Genomic DNA, 20,910 nt, shown 5'->3' with positions numbered 1-20,910 from the left:
GAGATAAAGTGATGAGAGATAAAGTGGTGAGCGATAAAGTGATGAGAGATAAAGCGACGAGAGATAAAGTGACGAGATATAAAGCAATGAGATAAAACCGGTGACCAGGCTGAAACCATCACCTCACTGCACCCAGTTTAATCAATCACACGGGCGACTGAAACCCGGAACACCACGTCCAGCACCTCTCTCGCCACGCCTGTTGCATCACCGCTCGCCACGCTCCGACCTACAGCAGCCTTAACAGCGACGAGGTGAAGGAGGAGGACATCTTGTGGCCGTACCTCTGCGAAAACGAACTTGGTGTCGTAAGGTAGATGGACATGGCCCATCTTGACGGCCTTGAGCGAGGCTGGGCCACAGCGATAAACTCCTGGGTGGGACAAAGCGAAACTGTTAAGCTAAACAACATATTTTAACCGGGTAAGGCCAACTGAGACCTGGTCATCACAAATGATAGTTAGACTTCGTGGCTTATAATCATCACGTGGAAATGCATTGCAGCCAGATGCTCTTCAACGCGCGGTGATGTTGATACGAAATGTGGAGTGAACAAAAAAAACCTGAGGACCCGGTGAAGAATCCACGCGACCACGGAGAGAGAGAGAGAGTGATAAACACGAAAACTCAAAATTGACAGCAGGCATCAGTCGGGATCGAACCCACGACCTCCTGTATACCAGGCGAGGTAGTTAACATCTCCTAGCCACCGTGGTGATAATGACGAGAAAGACACGCAAACTCCAATTTTACAGCAGGTGTCAGAATCGGGATCGAATTCACGACCTCCTGTAGACCGGGCGAGGAAGTTAACATCTCCTAGCCACCGTGGTGATAATGACGAGAAAGACACGCAAACTCCAATTTTACAGCAGGCGTCAGAGTCGGGATCGAACCCACGACCGGGCGAGGTAGTTAACATCTCCTAGCCACCGTGACTAATGAACAATAACGACCCTGAACACTCGGATTTATCCTGCGAACGTCACGTAACGTATCGCCCCGCAGCTGGCATCAATTTATTTTTAACCTAGGGGACCCCCTCCCCACGGTGTCAGCTGCCCCTGTGTGACCCGTGGGCTCCCCCACCTTCGCTGCGTTGCTGCGGGGTGGCGTCCACCGCCTGCCAGCCCCCGTAGCCCCGCGGCAGATCCGGGCGCTGGAGCCAACAGTCGCTCCAGCTGTGGAAATTCCTGCGGAGGGAGGGGGGGGGGTGTTAAATGTGTAGTGGGTTTGTATGGAGCTAGACCACACAGCAATCATCAACCCCTCAACTGGCAGACTAATGCCCTCCTGCAGGTCACGTGTTGAGTCACCTTGCACCACATAGGGATAGCTGCCACTGGGTGTGCCCTAGGCGAGACCACACAGCAATCATCAAATATACGCTGCCAAGCTTGGTGATGTTCATTCAGACGTAGTCTTTCCGACAGCCCTGTTCTTCACCTGAGGACGGCTGCTTGCATTGTGGCCGAAACGTCGTGAGAATTACATTTTATCATGTTTTATTTTTATCATTTTATTATTTCCCTTCTACGTGACTTGACCGAAAGAACCAAGAAGAATCGTCAACCCCTCCACTGGCAGTCTAATGCCCTCCTGCAGGTCACGTGTTGAGTCGCCTTGCGCCGCACAGGGGTGGCTGCCGCTGGGGGTGCCCTATGACCGATCGCATGGGAATGGGCGGCGCTTACCACACGGAGTCCTTGGTGAGCTTCTCGATGGCCTCCATGTTCTCGTCGACGATGATGTCTGTCGTCATGTTGCCGTCCGTGTCGTGCGCCGACGCGTAGTTCGTGACCGTCCGGGCCGGGATCCCCAGGCAGCGGAGCACTGGTGCGAAGGGTGGGGTTGGTGGTGAGGGTGGTGATGGTGACGATGGTGATGATGGTGATAGTGGTGGTGGAGGTAGTAACCATCACTTCTGGTGACCTCAGCATAGGCGGGGCGCGTGTGCCAGGGTGGAGTTGGTGGTGAGGGTGGTGATGGTGGTGATGGTGACGGTGGTGATAGTGGTGGTGGAGGTAGTGACCACCATTTCTGGTGACCTCAGCATAGGCGGGGCGCGTGTGCCAGGGTAGGGTTGGTGGTGAGGGTGGTGATGGTGACGATGGTGATGGTGGTGGTGGTGGCGGTAGTGACCACCGCTTCTGGTGACCTTAGCATAGGCGTTGCTTCATGGAGATACGATGGTGGTCACGGTGGTGGCGATTTTGGTGGTGACGGCTGAGACGCTGGTGGTGGTGGTGAAATATTCTTAGGTTTTTTTCAATTAAAGTCACGTAGGTAAAACATTTAAATTTAAATTAATAAAAGTAAAATAAAAATACCACCATGACCACCATCGTATAGTGGTGGTGGTGACGTTAGTAATGGCAGCGGTGCCGGCGGTCGACAGTGGTGATGTCGGTGACGGAGTTGACGGTGTGACGGTGACCTCACCGGCTGTGGTGGTGCCGGAGAACACCCAGCACTGAGCGTAGGAGACCGGTCTGCGCTTGCGCTTGAAGCGTCGCAGAATCTCCACGCTGCCGCTCCAGGCGTCGGGGCAGGCGCCGCCTGAGTAGTCGTTCTTCTCCGACCACTTCCCCACGAGGACGCCGTTCTCGTCGTTCGCGTTCACCTGCACGGCGACATGATCGTCGCATTCGCACGCACCAGCGCATGCTACACCGCCATTTCTCGGGTAGCCCCACCCATTGCTCAGGTAGCCCCACCCATTGCCCGGGTAGCCCCACCCATTGCCCGGGTAGCCCCACCCATTGCCCGGGTAGCCCCACCCATTGCCCGGGTAGCCCCACCCATTGCTCAGGTAGCTCCGCCCATTGCCCGGGTAGCCCCACCCATTGCTCAGGTAGCCCCACCCATTGCTCAGGTAGCTCCGCCCATTGCTCAGGTAGCCCCACCCACTGCTCAGGTAGCCCCGCCCATTGCCCAGGTAGCCCCGCCCATTGCTCAGGTAGCCCCGCCCATTGCACAGGTAGCCCCGCCCATTGCCCAGGTAGCCCCGCCCATTGCTCAGGTAGCCCCACCCACTGCTCAGGTAGCCCCGCCCATTGCCCAGGTAGCCCCGCCCATTGCTCAGGTAGCCCCACCCATTGCTCAGGTAGCCCCACCCACTGCTCAGGTAGCCCCACCCACTGCTCAGGTAGCCCCACCCACTGCTCAGGTAGCCCCGCCCATTGCTCAGGTAGCCCCACCCACTGCTCAGGTAGCCCCACCCACTGCTCAGGTAGCCCCGCCCACTGCTCAGGTAGCCCCGCCCACTGCTCAGGTAGCCCCACCCACTGCCCAGGTAGCCCCGCGCATTGCCCAGGTAGCCCCACCCATTGCTCAGGTAGCCCCACCCATTGCTCAGGTAGCCCCGCCCACTGCTCAGGTAGCCCCACCCACTGCCCAGGTAGCCCCGCCCATTGCCCAGGTAGCCCCATATTCTTAGGTTTTTTCGGTAAAGTCACGTAGGTAAAAATAAATAATTAATAAAAGTATTTTTTATTTTACTTTTATTAATTTTTATTTTTTTCACCTATGTGACTTTACCGAAAAAACCCTAAGAACATGAATCCTTGCAGTCACGAAAGCTTAAAATCTAGAATCAAGCAATTCTAGATTTGAAACTTTCGTGACTGCAAGGATTCATACTCTTAGTTCTTTCTTTTTACCTACGTGACTTTACCGAAAGAACTAGAATCGAGTAGCCCGCCCACCACTCGGGTAACCCTGCCCAAAGCTCAGGTAACTGGACACACGCCGGGGAAACGCGTGTTGGTAGTGGGGGGTGGTGGGAGGTTTGGTGGTCATTGCTTTGGTCACCGTGGCCGCGATGGTCCGGACCACGGAGATTGGGTCTCCGCGCTCCGCGTCGGGGCAGCCGCCACGATCCAACACGAAGAGGCATGCGTCCAGCACGCCGCTTTCGAACTGCACCACCGCGACAGAGGTCAACGCAAAGGTCACCGCTGCGACAGAGGTCAACGCAAAGGTCACCGCCGCACGTGCTGATGGGGCAAGTGCTGTTCGCGAGCGGATCGGAATGTGTGTGCCGTTCAAGTTCAAGTTTCATTGATTAGGTGTAGCCCTGTGAGCCATTCGGCTCTTGAATCGGGTGCAACCGCAACAAACAAAAAACAAAAACATGAACAAGAAAACATCTTAAAGTGACTATGTGCAAACAGAAAATCCAAGAAAAGACAGCAAAATATTGCAGAAAAAGCACCGTACACCAACGCTGTGTGCAAAAATCCCAGTGGGATGCAAGTCAAACAACAACAACAACCACAAGACAACTTAGATTAAGGCCATCAGTCTAAAATTCTGTACTACAACAAACAGACATGGCCAAACCAAAAACACTTTTCGAAAATCACCAAAATAAAGCCATAAAAGCAATGAAACAGTGCAGGTCATAGGAACTGTGACCGAATTTTCACAATAAACGACGTCAACAACATGTACTACCAAACCCTGCAGCCATAGCTGTGATGGCCGTGACAGCGAACCCATGATGGGGGGGGGGGGGGGTGTGGACAGCACCATGCCCGGCCGCCTTTGTCTTCCCTGTGAAGGTGCTAATTTAAGGCTGATTGTATCTACGGAAGGACCACGACCGGTGCATATATTCGACACTGATGTTGGCCGTGAGTGGGAATCCGAACTCGGGTCGCCGGGTTCGTAGCGCAGCGCGCTAACAATTCCGGTGCTCGCTCACAGCACTTGCCCCAATAGTCTGCTAAGGCTACACGGGGGATCTTGTTCTGTCGGGAGCGGTAGTGCAGCGGTTAGCGCGCTGCCCTATGAACCATACGACCCGAGATCGATTCCCGCTCATGGCCAACAACAGCGACGATTATCCGAACCGGTTCCTGGGCCTCCCATTGGAGGCTTTTGTCACTTGTGATGCAAAAGCGGCCGCGGTGACGAGACATTCGGGGTACCCATGTGGTGAGATGTTATCTCCCTCGCCAGGAGGTCGTGGTTTCGATCTCGACCCCGACGCCTGCTGCTGTATATTTTGGAGTCTGCGTCTCTCTCTCTCTCTCTCCACGTAGTCGCGTGGATTTGTCTCCGGTGTCCTCTGGTTCCCTCCCCCCCCCCCTCCCACATTTAGAATCAACGTCACGACGCGTTTCAAGTATTTGGCTCCGATAAATGTCCACGTGATGGTGTGCCAGATCGATTTTGAAAAAAAGAGCTACATAGCTCAGTGGGCCTCACCTGGCAGACAGGCCTGTTCTCCACCTGAGGACGGCTGCTTGCGTTGTGGCCGAAACGTCGTGAGAATTATTTTATTATTTCCATTCTACGTGACTTTACCGAAAGAACCAAGAAGATGAATCCCTGCAAGTCACGAAAGCTTTAAATCGAAATTTAACAAAGCATAGTTGAGGTCAACCACCTCTACTCGCTGACAGCACTTGCCCCAAAAGCCGGGTGAGGCTATACGGGTGATCTTTTGTCTACATTTGTTACCAGTAACTTGACCCCCCGCCCCCTCTCCCCCCTTCCCACCCACTGCCCGCACAGCCATCACCTGGCCATAGAACCAGGAGCGAGTGCAGATCTCGCTTGCAGAGCCGTGGAAGATGACGCCGCTGTCGTTCAGCACGTACTCGTTTCTCTGCTCTTCGTTGGGCAAATACACTGAGTCACCTATACGCTCGCAGCAGCAGACACAGCAGCAGACACAGCAGGTGATACAGCAGGTGATACACCAGGTGATGCAGCAGATGATGCAGCAGGTGATACAGCAGGTGATACAGCAGCAGATACAGCAGATGATACAGCAGGTGATACAGCAGATGATACAGCAGGTGATACAGCAGCAGATACAGCAGATGATACAGCAGATGATACAGCAGGTGATACAGCAGATGATACATCAGATGATACAGCAGGTGATACAGCAGGTGATACAGCAGGTGATACAGCAGATGATGCAGCAGATGATACAGCAGATGATACAGCAGGTGATACAGCAGGTGATACAGCAGGTGATACAGCAGATGATACAGCAGGTGATGCAGCAGATGATACAGCAGCAGATACAGCAGGTGATACAGCAGGTGATACAGCAGATGATACAGCAGGTGATACAGCAGATGATACAGCAGGTGATACAGCAGGTGATACAGCAGGTGATACAGCAGATGATACAGCAGGTGATACAGCAGGTGATACAGCAGGTGATACAGCAGGTGATGCAGCAGATGATACAGCAGCAGATACAGCAGGTGATACAGCAGGTGATACAGCAGATGATACAGCAGGTGATACAGCAGATGATACAGCAGGTGATACAGCAGATGATACAGCAGGTGATACAGCAGGTGATACAGCAGATGATACAGCAGATGATACAGCAGGTGATACAGCAGATGATACAGCAGGTGATACAGCAGCAGATACAGCAGATGATACAGCAGATGATACAGCAGGTGATACAGCAGATGATACAGCAGGTGATACAGCAGATGATGCAGCAGATGATACAGCAGATGATACAGCAGGTGATACAGCAGGTGATACAGCAGGTGATACAGCAGGTGATGCAGCAGATGATACAGCAGCAGATACAGCAGGTGATACAGCAGGTGATACAGCAGATGATACAGCAGGTGATACAGCAGATGATACAGCAGGTGATACAGCAGGTGATACAGCAGGTGATACAGCAGATGATGCAGCAGATGATGCAGCAGATGATACAGCAGGTGATACAGCAGATGATACAGCAGATGATACAGCAGATGATACAGCAGATGATGCAGCAGATGATGCAGCAGGTGATACAGCAGGTGATACAGCAGGTGATACAGCAGATGATACAGCAGATGATACAGCAGGTGATACAGCAGGTGATACAGCAGATGATACAGCAGGTGAAACAGCAGGTGATACAGCAGGTGATACAGCAGCAGATGCAGCAGATGATGCAGCAGCAGATGATACAGCAGGTGATACAGCAGGTGATACAGCAGATGATACAGCAGGTGATACAGCAGGTGAAACAGCAGATGATACAGCAGCAGGTGATGCAGCAGGTGATACAGCAGCAGATGATACAGCAGGTGATACAGCAGGTGATACAGCAGGTGATACAGCAGCAGGTGATGCAGCAGATGATACAGCAGATGATGCAGCAGGTGATGCAGCAGATGATACAGCAGGTGATGCAGCAGATGATGCAGCAGATGATACAGCAGATGATACAGCAGATGATGCAGCAGGTGATGCAGCAGGTGATACAGCAGATGATACAGCAGATGATACAGCAGGTGATGCAGCAGGTGATACAGCAGGTGATACAGCAGGTGATACAGCAGATGATACAGCAGATGATGCAGCAGATGATGCAGCAGATGATGCAGCAGATGATACAGCAGGTGATGCAGCAGATGATGCAGCAGGTGATACAGCAGATGATACAGCAGGTGATACAGCAGATGATACAGCAGATGATGCAGCAGGTGATACAGCAGGTGATACAGCAGGTGATGCAGCAGGTGATGCAGCAGATGATACAGCAGATGATGCAGCAGATGATACAGCAGGTGATGCAGCAGATGATGCAGCAGGTGATACAGCAGGTGATGCAGCAGATGATACAGCAGGTGATGCAGCAGATGATACAGCAGATGATGCAGCAGATGATGCAGCAGATGATACAGCAGGTGATGCAGCAGGTGATACAGCAGATGATACAGCAGATGATACAGCAGGTGATACAGCAGGTGATGCAGCAGGTGATACAGCAGATGATACAGCAGATGATACAGCAGGTGATGCAGCAGGTGATGCAGCAGGTGATACAGCAGATGATACAGCAGATGATACAGCAGGTGATGCAGCAGGTGATACAGCAGGTGATGCAGCAGGTGATACAGCAGATGATACAGCAGATGATGCAGCAGGTGATGCAGCAGATGATACAGCAGATGATACAGCAGATGATGCAGCAGGTGATACAGCAGGTGATACAGCAGGTGATACAGCAGATGATGCAGCAGGTGATACAGCAGATGATGCAGCAGGTGATACAGCAGATGATACAGCAGGTGATACAGCAGGTGATACAGCAGATGATGCAGCAGATGATACAGCAGGTGATACAGCAGGTGATACAGCAGGTGATACAGCAGGTGATGCAGCAGATGATACAGCAGATGATGCAGCAGATGATGCAGCAGGTGATACAGCAGGTGATACAGTAGGTGATACAGCAGGTGATAAAGCAGATGATACAATAGATGATGCAGCAGGTGATGCAGCAGATGATACAATAGATGATGCAGCAGATGATACAGCAGCAGATGCAGCAGATGATGCAGCAGATGATACAGCAGATGATCCAGCAGATGATACAGCAGGTGATACAGCAGGTGATACAGCAAATGATGTGTGAGTCTATGGGTCTTTGTGTGAGTCAATGGGTTTCTAGGTGAGTCTCTGCATCTCTCTGTGAGTCTATGGATTCATTTGTGAGTTTATGAGGCTCTGTGTGAGTCTATGGGTCTCTGTGTGAGTCTCTGCACCTCTGCATGAGTTTGTGGCTATCCGAGTGAGTCTATATGTCTCTTCGTGAATCTATATATTATGTGTGAGTCTCTGAGTCTCTGTGTGAGTCTATGGGTAGCTGTGTGAGTCTATGGGCGTTTGTGTGAGACCATTGGTCTATGTGTGAGTCTATGGGTCTCTGTGTAAGTCTATTGGTTTCTAGGTGAGTCTCTGCACCTCTGCATGAGTTTGTGGCTATCCGAGTGAGTCTATATGTCTCTTCGTGAATCTACGTATTATGTGTGAGTTTCTGTGTGAGTCTATGGGTCTCTGTGTGAGTCTCTGCACCTCTGCACGAGTTTGTGGCTATCCGAGTGAGTCTATATGTCTCTTCGTGAATCTACGTATTATGTGTGAGTCTCTGTGTGAGTCTATGGGCCTCTGTGTGCGTCTCTGCACCTCTGCACGAGTCTGTGGCTATCCGAGTGAGTCTATATGTCTCTTCGTGAATCTACGTATTATGTGTGAGTCTCTGTGTGAGTCTATGGGTCTCTGTGTGAGTCTCTGCACCTCTGCACGAGTCTGTGGCTATCCGAGTGAGTCTATATGTCTCTTCGTGAATCTACGTATTATGTGTGAGTCTCTGCGTGAGTCTATGGGTCTCTGTGTGAGTCTCTGCACCTCTGCACGAGTCTGTGGCTATCCGAGTGAGTCTATATGTCTCTTCGTGAATCTACGTATTATGTGTGAGTCTCTGCGTGAGTCTATGGGTCTCTGTGTGAGTCTCTGCACCTCTGCACGAGTCTGTGGCTATCCGAGTGAGTCTATATGTCTCTTCGTGAATCTACGTATTATGTGTGAGTCTCTGCGTGAGTCTATGGGTCTCTGTGTGAGTCTCTGCACCTCTGCACGAGTCTGTGGCTATCCGAGTGAGTCTATATGTCTCTTCGTGAATCTACGTATTATGTGTGAGTCTCTGTGTGAGTCTATGGGTCTCTGTGTGAGTCTCTGCACCTCTGCACGAGTCTGTGGCTATCCGAGTGAGTCTATATGTCTCTTCGTGAATCTACGTATTATGTGTGAGTCTCTGTGTGAGTCTATGGGTCTCTGTGTGAGTCTCTGCACCTCTGCACGAGTCTGTGGCTATCCGAGTGAGTCTATATGTCTCTTCGTGAATCTACGTATTATGTGTGAGTCTCTGTGTGAGTCTATGGGTCTCTGTGTGAGTCTCTGCACCTCTGCACGAGTCTGTGGCTATCCGAGTGAGTCTATATGTCTCTTCGTGAATCTACGTATTATGTGTGAGTCTCTGCGTGAGTCTATGGGTCTCTGTGTGAGTCTCTGCACCTCTGCACGAGTCTGTGGCTATCCGAGTGAGTCTATATGTCTCTTCGTGAATCTACGTATTATGTGTGAGTCTCTGCGTGAGTCTATGGGTCTCTGTGTGAGTCTCTGCACCTCTGCACGAGTCTGTGGCTATCCGAGTGAGTCTATATGTCTCTTCGTGAATCTACGTATTATGTGTGAGTCTCTGCGTGAGTCTATGGGTCTCTGTGTGAGTCTCTGCACCTCTGCACGAGTCTGTGGCTATCCGAGTGAGTCTATATGTCTCTTCGTGAATCTACGTATTATGTGTGAGTCTCTGTGTGAGTCTATGGGTCTCTGTGTGAGTCTCTGCACCTCTGCACGAGTCTGTGGCTATCCGAGTGAGTCTATATGTCTCTTCGTGAATCTACGTATTATGTGTGAGTCTCTGTGTGAGTCTATGGGTCTCTGTGTGAGTCTCTGCACCTCTGCACGAGTCTGTGGCTATCCGAGTGAGTCTATATGTCTTTTCGTGAATCTACGTATTATGTGTGAGTCTCTGTGTGAGTCTATGGGTCTCTGTGTGAGTCTCTGCACCTCTGCACGAGTCTGTGGCTATCCGAGTGAGTCTATATGTCTCTTCGTGAATCTACGTATTATGTGTGAGTCTCTGTGTGAGTCTATGGGTCTCTGTGTGAGTCTCTGCACCTCTGCACGAGTCTGTGGCTATCCGAGTGAGTCTATATGTCTCTTCGTGAATCTACGTATTATGTGTGAGTCTCTGAGTCTCTGTGTGAGTCTATGGGTAGCTGTGTGAGTCTATGGGCGTTTGTGTGAGACCATTGGTCTATGTGTGAGTCTATGGGTCTCTGTGTAAGTCTATTGGTTTCTAGGTGAGTCTCTGCACCTCTGCATGAGTTTGTGGCTATCCGAGTGAGTCTATATGTCTCTTCGTGAATCTACGTATTATGTGTGAGTCTCTGTGTGAGTCTATGGGTCTCTGTGTGAGTCTTTGCACCTCTGCACGAGTCTGTGGCTATCCGAGTGAGTCTATATGTCTCTTCGTGAATCTACGTATTATGTGTGAGTCTCTGTGTGAGTCTATGGGTCTCTGTGTGAGTCTCTGCACCTCTACACGAGTCTGTGGCTATCCGAGTGAGTCTATATGCCTCTTCGTGAATCTACGTATTATGTGTGAGTCTCTGTGTGAGTCTATGGGTCTCTGTGTGAGTCTCTGCACCTCTGCACGAGTCTGTGGCTATCCGAGTGAGTCTATATGTCTCTTCGTGAATCTACGTATTATGTGTGAGTCTCTGCGTGAGTTCTCCGCGCGATGAGTTGCGCGCACGCGCGCGTGCTCAACTTCCTCCCTACCGCACTAAGTCACAGCGCGCGCGCGCTCACCCTTGCACCAGGGGTTGAAGAGCAGGTAGACAGGCGTCTTGCGGGACTTGTACTTCCCTCCGGGCGAGTCGGTGAGCACGTAGCAGCGGTACAGCCCCACGGCAGCGTGCGGCGCCGAGGACGCCACCACGGTCACATCGCTCCCGCTCGATTCGGTGACCCGGGCGGTCCAGGAGCCGCCGGTAACCGCGCCGTTCTCCGCGTCTTGGAGGTCCAGACGCAGGAGGGCGCGCGTGCCGTCTTCTAGGCACGGGTGGGAACCTGGGCGAGGTGGCGGGGGGTGGGTAGAGGAGAGGGTTTTTTTTGTTTGAGCCACGTGGGGTTAAGAGCAACTAACACAGTGTTCACTCGTTTTCAGGGAGTGGGAGGGAGGGGGGGTGGACACTTTCTCCTATTTTTTTTTGTTTGGGGGGGGGGGGTTTGTTTCAGCCACGTCGGGTTAAGAGACGCAATCGGACGAGCAGCTAAGGCGGTGAGCGCTCCTGGACGCGGTTGTCCACCGTCAAATTGTAGCCGCTGCTCTACATCAGCCGTGCAGGCGAAGACGTCGATTGACCGTCGGTCGCTTCCACGTGTCCACGTCTCATCCTCTTCGTTCGCAAACGTCTCTCTGTCTCTCCTTCTCCATGCGCACAATCTCTGCTTTTTTGGTCTGCCTCCCTCCTTGCGCCTCTCCACCGGGATCAACTTCAGCTGTGAATTGAGCAGCACTGCAACATAGACTCAACACTGCCCGTAGAATCAACACTGCCCGTAGACTCAACACTGCCCATAGACTCAACACTGCCCATAGACTCAACACTGCCCGTAGACTCAACACTGCCCGTAGACTCAACACTACCCATAGACTAACACTACCCATAGACTCAATACTGCCCGTAGAATCAACACTGCCCATAGACTCAACACTGCCCATAGACTCAACACTACCCATAGAATCAACACTACCCATAGACTAACACTATCCATAGACTCAACACTGCCCACAGACTCAACACTACCCATAGACTCAACACTGCCCGTAGAATCAACACTACCCATAGACTAACACTACCCATAGACTCAACACTACCCATAGACTCAACACTACCCATAGACTCAACACTACCCATAGACTCAACACTACCCATAGAATCAACACTACCCATAGACTCAACACCGGCCATAGACTCACACTACCCTAGACTCAACACTACCCATAGACTCAGCACTGCCTATAGACTCAACACTGCCCATAGAATCAACACTGCCCATAGACTAACACTACCCATAGACTCAACACTACCCATAGACTCAACACTACCCATACACTCAACACCGGCCATAGACTCACACTACCCTAGACTCAACACTACCCATAGACTCAGCACTGCCTATAGACTCAACACTGCCCATAGAATCAACACTACCCATAGACTAACACTACCCATAGACTCAACACTACCCATAGACTCAACACTACCCATAGACTCAACACTACCCATAGACTCAACACTACCCATAGAATCAACACTACCCATAGACTCAACACCGGCCATAGACTCACACTACCCTAGACTCAACACTACCCATAGACTCAGCACTGCCTATAGACTCAACACTGCCCATAGAATCAACACTGCCCATAGACTCAAAACTACCCATAGACTCAGCACTGCACCATAGACTCAACACCGCCTATAGACTCACGACTACCCATAGACTCAACACTGCCCATAGACTCAACACTGTCTATAGATTTGAAGTTTGCGTTATCCGCACTAAGCGAACCCGCATAGGGTGGGCGGGCGGGCGGGGGGGGGGGGGGTAATCTGTCATCCACAAATTGACGATAACGCTCGGAGGGAGGAGGGAGGAGGAGGGGGGAGAGATGGCGAAACAAAAATAAAATCCGCAGTGGCTCAAACAATCCCGTAATTAGTTGACGTGGGAGAGAGCCAATTAAATTCCGCCTAGTGAACGCGCGCGCGTGTGTGTGTGTCTGTGTGTGTGTCTGTGTGTGGGAGAGAGAGATAGAGGGGCGTTTGCTTAGGTCGCTAATGGCCTGAGAGCGGGCGCGGGGCTTAATGCGATGGCGTAATTAGGAAGGGGTAAAATAAAACGTGTGTGAGTGGCGCAGCTGTGGAGCACATCGTGGGTACATCTGCCGGTCGCCCATAAACTACGAGCTATTTTCTCATTACATGTATTTGACCAGGTGTAATGCCCCACTGAGAGGCGATGTAGCTCCTGGCTTTCACACGCGATCACGGGGCAGAGAACGAGAGAGACATGCGGTGGTGAGGGTGGTGGTGGTGAGGGTGGTGGGGGTGGTGGTGGTGAGGGTGGTGGGGGTGGTGGTGGTGAGGGTGGTGGGGGTGGTGGTGGTGAGGGTGGTGGTGGTGGTGGGGGTGGTGGTGGTGGGGGTGGTGGTGGTGGGGTGGTGGGGGTGGTGGTGGGGGTGGTGGGGGTGGTGGGGGGTGGGGGTGGTGGGGGTGGGGGTGGTGGGGGTGGTGGGGGTGGTGGTGGGGGTGGTGGTGGGGGTGGGGGTGGTAGTGGTGGTTGCTGGTGGGTTTAACGACAACATTAACATTCATGCAATCCCACCCAGTAGGGTAGCTGGGAGAGTGTGTCTCACCGTAGTCGAACACGAGTGCCAGGGCGTGCTTCTCTGCCTCGTAGGCCTTGTTGAATTGCAGGTGCAGGCGGAAGTGCTGCCCGCGACGCAGAACCGCCTCGTCGCACGCGAAGCGCCCCGTGCGGTGCGCCGCGCGGTTCTCGTCGCTGCGACGGCTCAGCAGGTTGAGGGAGCGAAGTTTGAGGCGCCCTGCAACGCGGGGGGGGGGGGGGGGGAGGTTAGCGGGGGGGTATAATGGGTGGGCAGGTGAACAAATGAGTGGGTGAACGGATGAGCGAGTGAGTGGGTGAACGGATGAACGTGGGGGCAGATGAGTGGGTGAACGGATGAGCGGGTGGGCGGATGAGCGGGTGAGCTGGTGAGCGGGTGAAAGGGTGAGTGGGTGAATGGATGAGCGGGTGAGTGGGTGAACGGATGGGCGGGTGAGTGGGTGAACGGATGAGCGGGTGAGCTGGTGAGCGGGTGAGTGGGTGAACGGGTGAGCGGGTGAGTGGGTGAGTGGGTGAACGGATAAGCGGGTGAGTGGGTGAGCGTGTGAGTGGGTGAACGGGTGAGTGGGTGAACGGGTGAGTGGGTGAGCGTGTGAGTGGGTGAACGGGTGAGAGGGTGGGCGGATGAGCGGGTGAACGGATAAGCGGGGTGAGCGGGTGGGCGGGTGAGCGGGGTGAGCGGGTAGGTGGGCGGATGAGTGGGTGGGCGGATGAGCGGGTGAGCAGGTGAACGGATGAGCGGGTGGGCGGATGAGCGGGGTGGCGGATGGGCGGGTGGGCGGGGTGGGCGGGTGAGCGGGTGAGCGGGTGGGTGGGCGGATGAGTGGGTGGGCGGGTGAGCGGGTGAGCAGGTGAGCGGGTGAACGGATGAGCGGGTGGGGCGGGTGAGCGGGTGGGGCGGGTGAGCGGGTGAGCGGGTGAACGGATGAGCGGGTGGGCGGATGAGCGGGTGGGCGGGTGAGCGGGGTGAGCGGGTGGGTGGGCGGATGAGTGGGTGGGCGGATGAGCGGGTGAGCGGGTGAACGGATGAGCGGGTGGGGCTGATGAGCGGGTGGGCGGGTGAGCGGGTGGGCGGGTGGGTGGGGCGGATGAGTGGGTGGGCGGATGAGCGGGTGGGCGGATGAGCGGGTGAGCGGGTGAGCGGATGAGCGTGTGAGCGGGATGACTGGGTGGGCGGGTGAGTGGGTGAGCGGGTGAGCGGATGAGCGGGTGAGCGGATGAGCGGGTGGGCGGATGAGCGGGTGAGCGGGTGAGCGGGTGAGCGGGTGAGCGGATGAGCGGGTGAGCGGGTGAGCGGGTGGGCGGGTGAGCGGGTGGGCGGGTGAGCGGGTGGGGCGGGTGAGCGGGTGGGCGGGTGAGCGGGTGGGCGGATGAGCGGGTGAGCGGGTGGGTGGGCGGATGAGTGGGTGGGCGGATGAGCGGGTGGGCGGATGAGCGGGTGAGCGGGTGGGCGGATGAGCGGGTGGGCGGATGAGCGGGTGGGCGGGTGAGCGGGTGAGCGGGTGAACGGATGAGCGGGTGGGCGGATGAGCGGGTGGGCGGATGAGCGGGTGGGCGGGTGAGCGGGTGAGCGGGTGGGTGGGCGGATGAGTGGGTGGGCGGATGAGCGGGTGAGCGGGTGAACGGATGAGCGGGTGGGCGGATGAGCGGGTGGGCGGGTGAGCGGGTGAGCGGGTGGGTGGGCGGATGAGTGGGTGGGCGGATGAGCGGGTGGGCGGATGAGCGGGTGGGCGGATGAGCGGGTGGGCGGATGAGTGGGTGGGCGGATGAGTGGGTGAGCGGGTGAGCGGGTGAGCGGATGAACGGGTGAGCGGGTGAGCGGGTGAGCGGGTCGATTGATGAACAATGAGAAAGGCTTTGCCATCTCCGGCAATAATGATGATGATGAGAGTGCAGGAGGCGTTCGGATGTTCAAACACCAAATAGACACACCCCTTGCAGGGCATCGTCAAGTCCGCATTGGCCACACATACGTGTGGTAAAACATGCACACAGACATGCTTCGATGATAAGGCATGCATTGTCTTTGACACTGATGTATGATGCCCAACTTCTTTCGCACCGCACGTAGCCAACCAAGCGAATTCGGAGGTGCGGAGGAAGGACAGCTAACTAAACACGAAAAGAAGCAGTTCGAAAAGAAATGAGTTTGTCAACCTCGATAATGATGATACTGGTAGGAACCACCTGGTTCCACCAGCGCACAGGGGATTATTGTGTCCGTCCGTCCGTCGTGCATCCAAAAATGGGAGGGGTAGGGCTGGGTGGAGAGGGGAGGGTGGGGAGGGGCTGGGTGGGGAGGGGCTGGTCACCCCGTGGTGCCCTTATAAAACTCAACGTTTAACCTACTCACGCCGGCTTGTGCCCGCCCTCACAGCCGGCCATATTTGCGGAATACACCACGCCGCCGTTGACCCTGGCCATTGACCGAGCAACCCAACGTTCCTACCAGCTCCCTCCGCAGGAAATGTGTTTTAAAAGTGCCATAGCTCCAGCGGCTTCCTAAAATCGGAAGGAAGAACGTCCCAGACGGCCGCGGAATTGCATCCGAATGCGCGCGATGCGGTGGCCGCATCGCGTAATGACGGTTGCGCTGTTCTAAGACTGGCGGTGAAACGAGGCCTCGAACGAGTTCGCCTCTGATGTCGGCCAATCGATTTCTACGTATTGAAATTTTCTTTTAAGTTTCGGTACACGCGGAACTTGCGCTGTCGTTCTTATAGCGAGCACGTAGGAAGGCGCCACCGCTGCGTCTCGCAGACCCGGCCTGCGGTGTGGTTTAACCTAGAGGCGACCCTCAGTGGCAGCTGCCCCTGTGCGGCACGAGGGCGATCTTCACGCACGGCGAAGGCGCCGGTAACCAAATATGCTTCGTAATTCATCAACGGCTATTTTCGAAGTACCCAGAGAGATACATCAACACAGAGACGTATTCTGCACGAGGATATCTGCTAGACATGGCCCATATCTCTTACACAGTGCGATGTCTTCTGCACAGAGGCATCTTACGCAACAGGCATAAACGTGCACACCGATACACCTTCGACACGGAGATACGCCAACACAATTGAGGCATCTCTGCCACTGAGACATCTCCTGCGCAGTGAGCCACACATCTTGTAGACAGATGCGCCTGTGAACAAGGATGCAATCCTGTGCACGCAGAGCGATGTCTACAGGAGCATCTTCAACGCCAGCGTTGTTCATCACTTGGCGGCCCTTGGTGGCCTTTAGTGCGCCCCCCTAACGACACGCACCCCCCCCCCTCATCATCATCATTCAGCTAGTGTGGGGCCTGTAGAATGATATAAAGGGGCCCAAAATAAATTAAAAACACGTAAATATTTAAAACAAACACATTTTTCACTTGCATAGTAAAGTAATTGTATTTTTTTCATTTGCCATACAGCCAAATAATATTACAACAAATCGCTAACCTTCAACACCCGGTCGTTCATGAAAGTTGAAGGAGGTGTAGTACTATAGTGATAGAGCAAGTGCGGAATCGCTGAACCGGAAGCTTGAGAGCATATTCTTGGTTCTTTCGGTAAAGTCGCGTAGAAGGAAAATGATAAAATAATAAAAATAAAACAATAACATTCTCACGACGTTTCGATTGCAACACAAGCAATCATCAGGTGTGAAAACCACGGTAAGAAAATTTGAAAAAAAGTGGCGGTTTTTTCTTAACGTCAGCACCACGGACAGCAACTGGCGGTCGTTCAGACGGACGAATCCATCTATGCTCGGAACGGAGGAGGAGGGAGAGAAAGATAATGGAATACGGTCTGAGAGCATTCAGCGCGGGTCCATTGAAAGTGCGAGGTACGTAGCATGTGCAGCTACTTTTGCTACGAGGAAAACATTCCTTCAAAGGGAGCTGGTAGGAACGTTGGGTTGCTCGGTCAATGGCCAGGGTCAACGGCGGCGTGGTGTATTCCGCAAATATGCCCAACTGTGAGGGCGGGCACAAGCCTGCGTGAGTAGGTTAAACGTTGAGTTTTATAAGGGCACCACGGGGTGACCAGCCCCTCCCCATCCAGCCCCACCCGTCCCAACCCCACCCAACCCCACCCTCCCCACCCAGCCCCTCCCCACCCAGCCCCACCCTCCCCTCCCCACCCAGCCCCACCCTCCCCTCCCCACCCTCCCCACTCAGCCCCACCCTCCCCACCCAGCCCCTCCCCACCCAGCCCCACCCTCCCCTCCCCACCCTCCCCACCCAGCCCCTCCCCACCCTCCCCTTCCCACCCAGCCCCTTCCTCCTCACACAGCCCCTCCCTGCACGACGGACACAATAATCCCCTGTGGGCTGGTGTAACCAGGAGGTTCCTACCAGTATAATCCGGTCTACTGTGTCAACCACCCACTGGTTTCAAATCATGTGTGGCGACTCTCACTCACGCACTGACGCGTCTCATCGGCGACAGTGGCCACCCCCTGTGCAATTTGCAGTACAACTGTCTATCCGATAATGCGGATACATCTAATGCTCGTCTTCAAACACACATCTTCTTAAGTCAGTTTCTTCCGAGAATAGGTTTTTACCCTTTTTTCTGGCAAAAAAAAAAACACCTTTTACAAGGAACCGTGTCTGCATTAACCACAGCGCTTGTGGGCAGAAAGCAATCAAAAAATAATACTCTGATAATAAATGCATTGTCCTTGAAACGGATTGGTCCACACCAGAGACAGCTTTGTTTTGAGCCTCGTCTCAAACGGTGTTAGACCAGAGGACGCCGAAAGGTTTATTCTATTGAGCTTCTCTTTGCCTCTCGGCCTTTCCAGAATCCACATTCTTACAGGGCGTCTTGGGACAGGGGTGCAAGTCACTATACAAATACATGTAAATTAGTATTCTTGGTTCTTTCGGTAAAGTCACGTTTCTTCACCTGAGGACGGCTGCTTGCGTTGTGGCCGAAACGTCATGAAAATTTTATTTTATTATGTTTATTTTTTTATTTTATTTTTTTTCCCTTCTACGTGACTTTACCGAAAGAACCAAGAATATGAATCCCTGCAGTCACGAAAGCTTTAAATCGAAATGTAATTTTTTTTTATTATTAAACATCTTGACTTAAAGCTTTCGTGACCGCAGGAATTCAATTATTTGGGTCCTTCGATAAAGCCACGTAGATGAGAAAAAAATAAGTAAAATAATAACAATATAATTTTGAGTTTTTAAACAGACATCCTCAACGCAGCGAGACGTCTCGTACAGAGCGTGGCATCGTGTTTTTTTCGCAAAGGGACATCTCCGCAGTGAAATGCGTAGCCAAGATGCAACTTTTATATCTGCCGTGGCCAATCATCGGATAACGAATCCCTCGGGACATCCCCCCCCAAAAAAAACTCCACGAACTAAAGCAGGGGGCAATTATCGTCGCAGCTGATTTCAGTTTTTGAGTGGGGGGTTAGATCGCGTAAATATATAAATGTGTCGTTAAAGCCGCCACCACCCGACACAGACAACTAGTAAGGTTTGTCACGTAAACAGAACGTGGCCAATTCGTCACTAGTACAGCACTAGTGTGTAGTGTATAGTGTAGTGTATAGTACAGTGTGTAAGTGTAGTGTATAGTAGTGTATAGTGTAGTGTATAGTGCAGTGTGTAAGTGTAGTGTATAGTGTAGTGTATAGTGAAGTGTATAGTAGTGTATAGTGTAGTGTATAGTGAAGTGTGTAAGTGTAGTGTATAGTGTAGTGTATAGTGCAGTGTGTAAGTGTAGTGTAGTAGTGTAGTGTATAGTGCAGTGTGTAAGTGTAGTGTATTGTGTAGTGTATAGTGCAGTGTGTAAGTGTAGTGTATAGTGTAGTGTATAGTGCAGTGTGTAAGTGTAGTGTATAGTGAAGTGTATAGTAGTGTAGTGTATAGCGTAGTGTATAGTAGTGTATAGTGTAGTGTATAGTGCAGTGTGTATAGTGTAGTGTGTAGTGTAGTGTATAGTGTAGTGTATAGTGTAATGTATAGTGCAGTGTGTAAGTGTAGTGTATAGTGTAGTGTATAGTGAAGTGTATAGTAGTGTATAGTGTAGTGTATAGTGCAGTGTGTAAGTGTAGTGTATAGTGTAGTGTATATTGCAGTGTGTAAGTGTAGTGTAGTAGTGTAGTGTATAGTGCAGTGTGTAAGTGTAGTGTATTGTGTAGTGTATAGTGCAGTGTGTAAGTGTAGTGTATAGTGTAGTGTATAGTGCAGTGTGTATAGTGTAGTGTGTAGTGTAGTGTATAGTGTAGTGTATAGTGTAATGTATAGTGCAGTGTGTAAGTGTAGTGTATAGTGTAGTATACTCGTACAGCATCACCGGTGTGTTGGAGAGCCAAGCCACGACATTTACAACCTGAGTACGACGTTTCGCCAATAATTACAACCAGCATGATCAGGAGGACAGACAGATTTTGCCATGTTCTGTTTACATGACTAACCTTCCTAATTGGCTGTATCTGGTGGCGGCGGGTTTAATGACACATTCATATTTACGCGATCTAAACCAAACCCAAATTATGGATGATAATGGTCGTGAAAGCAGACGCGTTAAACATCTATAATAACTGCTACCAGGAGGTGCCGCTGGTGCCACGCACAATGTCAATATAACATTACACGGACTGTAAAGTGGTGCATTTCATCCGTAGATTTCGATGTGCTCTGTGTACGGAAATTCATGCACACGTGTGTTGAACTTCTTTCACACCGTACGCAGCCAACCGTGCCCATCGGAGGTTAAACATAGAACATGTTGGGTACACGGCTCGAACTAGGCGGGGTGAAATGGTCACTTTACTCACTCACCCACTCACCCTGTCACTAATCCACTCACTCAACCACCTACTCACCCACTCACTCATCAACTCACTCAACCACCTACTCACCCACTCACTCAACAACTCACCCTATCACTCATCCACTCACTCAACCACCTACTCACCCACTCACTCACCAACTCACCCTGTCACTCATCCACTCACTCAACCAACTACTCACCCACTCACTCATCCACTCACTCAACCACCTTCTCACCCACTCACTCACCCTCTCACTTATCCACTCACTCAACCACCTACTCACCCACTCACGCACCCACTCACTCACCCTCTCACTTA

This window comes from Lethenteron reissneri, chromosome 60 (genome assembly GCF_015708825.2).
Source record: "Lethenteron reissneri isolate LAM-NWPU_2019-01 chromosome 60, ASM1570882v1, whole genome shotgun sequence".
Classification (NCBI taxonomy): domain Eukaryota; kingdom Metazoa; phylum Chordata; class Hyperoartia; order Petromyzontiformes; family Petromyzontidae; genus Lethenteron; species Lethenteron reissneri.
The sequence above is the reverse complement of the archived record's forward strand: the minus strand, read 5'-3'. Positions refer to the sequence as shown.